The sequence below is a fragment of the Cnephaeus nilssonii genome, assembly GCF_951640355.1.
Source record: "Cnephaeus nilssonii genome assembly, chromosome: 3".
Taxonomy (NCBI): domain Eukaryota; kingdom Metazoa; phylum Chordata; class Mammalia; order Chiroptera; family Vespertilionidae; genus Cnephaeus; species Cnephaeus nilssonii.
This window is the reverse complement of record NC_137074.1, coordinates 9,570,916-9,576,915: the sequence shown is the minus strand read 5'-3', so window position 1 is coordinate 9,576,915 and position 6,000 is coordinate 9,570,916.

The window sequence follows — 6,000 nt, the reverse complement described above, 5'->3', positions numbered from 1 at the left end:
GCTCTCTCTCTTCTTCTGGCACCCCCATAATTCTGATGTTGGTATGCTTGAAGTTGTCCCAGAGGCTTCTTACACTATCTTCAACTTTCTGGATTCTCTTCTCTTCTTGCTTCTCCAGAGGAGTGTCCTTTGCCTCTTTGTATTACAAATCTTTGACTTGATTCTTGCATTCCTCTAGTCTGCTGTTGGGTCTCTGTATAATATTTTTTATTTCATTCAGTGTATGTTTAATTTTTAGTTGGTCCTTTTTCATATCCTCGAGGTTCTCACTCATATCCTCAAGGGTCTCATTAAATTTATCGGCCTTTTCTAGGAAATTCTTGAAAATCCTTATAACCATGGTTTTGAACTCTGTCCAGTCGTTTGTTCTCCTCCATTTCTTTCATTTGTGATCTGTTTCCTTGTCTCCTCATTTTCGCTGCTTCCCTGAGTTGGTAGGGTAGCTTTGTGTGCTAGGTGTCCTATGTGGTTCAATGGGTCAGCCTCCCAGTTGCCTGAGGTGGACACTCTTGGTGCACCCCTTGTGGACTGTGTGTACAGCCTTGTTGTAGTTAAGTCCTGATTGTTGTTGGTGTCACTGGGAGGAATTGACCTCCAGGCCAATTGGCTGTGAGGACCCGCTGTGTCTATAACGGAAGAATTGCTGTGCTGGAGACATGTTTATGGGGCAGGACTTGTTCCAGTAGGGCTTTGGTGCTCACTGAGTCTGCCTCTTGAATGTGTCCCTTATGAGAGTAGTTGAAATCTGGTGTCATCTCACACAGACCACTAGATACACTAGTGTCTGGATCTCCAATGGGGTGCAGGTCAGCTACTGTCTGAGGCCACCCAGCAGGAGCTACAGCAGGAACTACAGTTTTCTCCTCTTTGCTTGGGATTTGGCGGTTTTGGAGCAGTCTGACTGGAGCTGCAATTTATTTGGTTAAGCTGCCATAGGGCAGGCCATTTATATGCAAAAGCCGCTGTGTGGAGCCTGGGCGGGTTTGTAGATTGTGCGGGGTGGGGTCTCAGGGCGTCACTAGGCTAGGGCGTGGCAAACAGCAATGGCTGCCAGCTAGCCTTCTCTGCCTTTCTGCGTTTCCAAGTCCCCACGTCCTGTGCTCCAGCGCAGTAAACTCTGATTGCTGGGCGCACCTCTGCAAAAAAGTCACCCTCACTTTCCGACCTGATGGCCGACAGTCCAGCTTCTCCCTGTAGGCATCTGGGTCCCCCGTGTGTCCCCAGAAACTGGATTTCAGAGTGATCGGGAGCTTGTCTCCCTTTGGGTTGAAAAAAAGCTGCGTGCCCAGTCGCCCGCCACCAGCCCAATTCGCGTGCCTCCGTACCTCAGCTTTTCAGCGTTTGTGCTCTTTTCTCTTTCCTTCTAGTTGTAAAACTTCCACTCAGCCAGCTTTCCCGTGGTTCTGGGTGATAGATGTTTTGTCTTTTAGTTGTAGTTTTGAAATTGTTGTGCAAGGTGGCAGTTTAGTTGTTTACCTTTGCCGCCATCTTGGTTTCTCTCCTCTCTCTCTCTTTTTTAAATATATTTTTGTCGATTTCAGAGATGGAGAGGGAGAGAGATAGAAACATCAATGATGAGAGTCATCGATCAGCTGCCTCCTGCACACCCCATATTGGGGATGGAGCCGCCAACCTGAACATGTTCAACTGGGAATCGAACCACAACCTCCTGGTTCACAGGTCAACGCGCTCAATCACTGAGCCATGTTGTCCGGGGGCAAGGGCCCATCTCTTTTTTAAATTTAAATTCTTTATTGCTTAAAGTATTACATAAATAAAAAAAAATAAAGTATTACATAAGTCTCCTTTTTTCCCCATTGACCTCTCCCCAGCCCTCACCCCCCTACTGTCTGTGTCCATTGGTTATGCTCATATGCATGCATTTAAGTCTTTAGTTGATCTCTTACCTCCCCACCCCCACCCCGGGGTCATCTCTTAATCTTGCTTTTAGACATTACCTGTTGATTTCCTACAAATGGGAAAGGATATAGCTGTCTTACACTATCCTCTGCAACATATATCATCCACACAAAGATACCTATATATCCTCTCCTACTAGTTTAATGTTGACTGAAATCTGCATTCAGAGTTCAGTATGACTATATTAATATTGTTTGCTGTTGAGCCCTGTTTTGGTTTATGGTTACAATTCCTTCAGGTACTTTCAGTTTGTCTTGGAGTCAACTGCCTTGTTTTTTCATTTGCTTGGTTTTCTGTGTTCCTATCACTGCTTCATCTGAAACTGTCTGCCCTGAGTGTCAAGTTCCTCCCATCACAGTCATGTGCGTCAGGTACTGTGCTAGCTCCTCTTGAGGTGACCCTCTGGGCAAACCCTCTTCTTTCTGCTACAGCTTGGACATTCTCTAAATTCCAAGGAAATGATTCACTTTCTCATTTTGATGGAACCATCTACTGGCAGCCGGGGAACTTGCACATTTAAAATGTTATTTCTTATATTTGATTGATCATTTGAATGGATAGAATTTGAGATTGAAAATCATTCCTCTGTGTTTTTGTTTTTTGTTGCTGGAAGTTTTTAAGATCATCTCTATCCCTGATGTTCTCGAATTTCTCAACAACATGCTTGAAGTGTTGGTCTCCCTTCCCCCACACCCCATCCAATTTATTGTGCTGAGCTCTTAGAGTAGTACTTTTTTCTAGTAGTTACTGTTGTGTCACAAACTACCCCAAACATAGTAGCTTAAGTTTCGGAAAGAATCAGCTGAGTAGCTTTCCCTTGGGATCTCTCATGCAGTCAAAATCGGGTATTGATTGGGGCTGCTGTCATCTGAAGGCTTGACTAGGCTGGATGTCCAAGACAGGTCACTCACAGGCCTAGCAGGTGATGTTGCATTGTTGGCTGGGGGCTCAGCTGCAGCTTTCAACCCGAGTGGCTATATGTGACCTTACCATATAGCTTGGCTTCCTCAAGTAAGGGTAGTTGACTTCTTATATGGCAGCTAAGAACTCCACCAAGCGCAGCTTTGGAGAACTCAAGCAGGATCACATCCACTGCATTGTATTGATTACAAACATCTGGTTACAGATTCAAGGGACAGGGCATAGATCCCATTTCTCAAATGTTAAGACCACCATATTTTAGGAAAACCTGTGATATGGGAGGTGATGGAGGCATCTTTAGAAAAACAATCTACCATACTTTGTCAATCTGGATAATTACCCATTTGGGGGACTTTTTGAAATTAATATATTCATCCACTCCACTATTTCCCTTTGGAACTCCTAATTTTCAGATGTGTGACACGTGGATGGATCTAATTTTCTTTCTCTTCATTTAAAAAAAATTTCTTTATTGATTTCAGAGAGTAAGGGAGAAGGAGAGAAAGATAGAAACATCAATGATGAGAGAGAATCATTGATTGGCTGCCTCCTGCACGCCCCCACTGGGGATTGAGCCCGCAACCCAGGCATGTGCCCTTGGCCGTAATAAAACCTGGGACCCTTCAGTCCGCAGGCTGACGATCTATCCACTAAGCCAAGCCGGCTAGGGCTCTTCATTTTTTTAATGTCCTAATCTTTTTAGCTTATCCTAAACTTTCCCTATTTCATCTCTCTAGTGACATTTTAAATTTTCTGCCATATTTTCTTTCCTCTGAGAGTAATTATTTTAAATAAATCTTTATTGTTCAGATTATTAGAGTTGTTTCTCCTTTTTCCCCCATAGCTCCCCTCCACCCGGTTCCCACCCCACCCTCTGCCCTTACCCCCTCCCCCACTGTCCTCATCCATAGGTGTATGATTTTTGTCCAGTCTCTTCCCGCACCTCCCACACTCCTTTCCCCCCGAGAATTGTCAGTCCACTCCCTTTCTATGTTCCTGATTCTATTATATTCACCAGTTTATTCTGTTCATCAGATTTTTTATTCACTTGATTTTTAGATTCACTTGTTGATAGATATGTATTTGTTCATAATTTTTATCTTTACCTTTTTCTTCTTCTTCCTCTTCTTAAAGAATACCTTTCAGCATTTCATATAATACTGGTTTGGTGGTGATGAACTCCTTTAGCTTTTTCTTATCTGTGAAGCTCTTTATCTGCCCTTCAATTCTGAATGATAGCTTTGCTGGGTAGAGTAATCTTGGTTGTAGGTTCTTGCTATTCATCACTTTGAATATTTCTTGCCATTCCTGTCTGGCCTGCATAGTTTCTGTTGAGAAATCAGCTGACAGTCGTATGGGTGCTCCCTTGTAGGTAACTAACTGTTTTTCTCTTGCTGCTTTTAAAAAATATATATATTTTATTGATTTTTTACAGAGAGGAAGAGAGAGGGATAGAGAGTTAGAAACATCGATGAGAGAGAAACATCAATCAGCTGCCTCTTGCACACCCCCTACTGGGGATGTGCCCGCAACCAAGGTACATGCCCTTGACCGGAATCGAACCTGGGACCCTTGAGTCTGCAGGCCGACGCTCTATCCACTGAGCCAAACCGGTTTTGGCCCTCTTGCTGCTTTTAATATTCTCTCTTTGTCTTTTGCTTTTGGCATTTTAATTATGATGTGTCTTGGTGTGGTCCTCTTTGGATTCCTTTTGTTTGGGGTTCTGTGCGCTTCCTGGACTTGTAAGTCTATTTCTTTCACCAGGTGGGGGAAGTTTTCTGTCATTATTTCTTCAAATAGGTTTTCAGTGTCTTGCTCTTTCTCTTCTTCTGGCACCCCCATAATTCGGATGTTGGTACACTTAAAGTTGTCCCAGAAGCTCCTTTCCCTATTTTCATATTTTTGGATTCTTTTTTCTTTTTTCTTTTCCGGTTGGGTGTTTTTTGCTTCTTTGTATTTCAAATCTTTGACTTGATTCTTGAGATCCTCTAGCCTGCTGTTGGACCTCTGTATATTATTCTTTATTTCAGTCACAGTATGCTTAATTTCTAGTTGGTCTTTTTCATATCCTCGAGGGTCTCACTAAATTTATCGGCTGTTTCTAGAAGATTTTTGAGTAACCTTATAACCGTGGTTTTGAACTCTATATCCAGTAGTTTGCTTTCCTCCATTTCTTTCATTTGTGACCTGTTTCTTTGTCTCCGCATTTTGGCTGCTTCCCCGTGTTGATAGAGTGGTTTTGTGTGCTAGGTGTCCTATAGGGCCCAGTGGCTCAGGCTCCCCAATTACCTGAGGTGGACACTCTTGGTGCACCCCTTTGTTGGCTGTGTGCACAGTCTTATTGTAGTTAAGCCTTGCTTGCTGTTGGTATTACTGGGAGGAATTGACCTCCAGGCCAATTGACTGTGAGGATCAGCTGTGTCTACAATGGGAGAACTACTGTGCAGGAGACACCCTTATGAGGCAGGATTTGCTTCAGTGGGGCTTTGGTGCTCACTGAGTCTGCCCCTTGAGTGTGTCGCTTATGGATGTGAAGAGTTGTAATCTGGTATGGTCTCACACTGATCACTGGGTACACTGGCTCTTGGATCTCTAAGGAGGTACAAAGTCAACCACTGCCTAAGGCCACCCAGCAGGAGCTACAGAGAGATCTGCAGATTCATCCTCTTTGTTTGGGGTTTGGAAGTGCCCAGACGAGGCCCAGCTGTGAAGCAATGCAGGCTGCTGCTGTAGGGCCTTAGGCCAGTGGTCAGCAAACTCATTAGTCAACAGAGCCAAATATCAACAGTACAACAATTGAAATTTCTTTTGAGAGCCAAATTTTTTAAACTTAAACTTCTTCTAATGCCACTTCTTCAAAATAGACTCGTCCAGGCCATGGTATTTTGTGGAAGAGCCACACTCAAGGGGCCAAAGATCCACATGTGGCTCGAGAGCCGCAGTTTGCCGACCACGGCCTTAGGCCTTCTTTTGGAGGCTTTGGAGCTCTCTGACCCAGCTGCAGTTTGTTAGGTTTTAGGTTGCAAAATGACAGGCCATTCATATGCAAGAGCTGCTGCACACAGCTTGGCTGGGGTTGTAAATTGGGTGGGGTCTCAGGGAATCACCAGGGCAGAGCAAAAAGCAATGGCTTCCAGTCAGCCCTGCCCCGAAGAGATC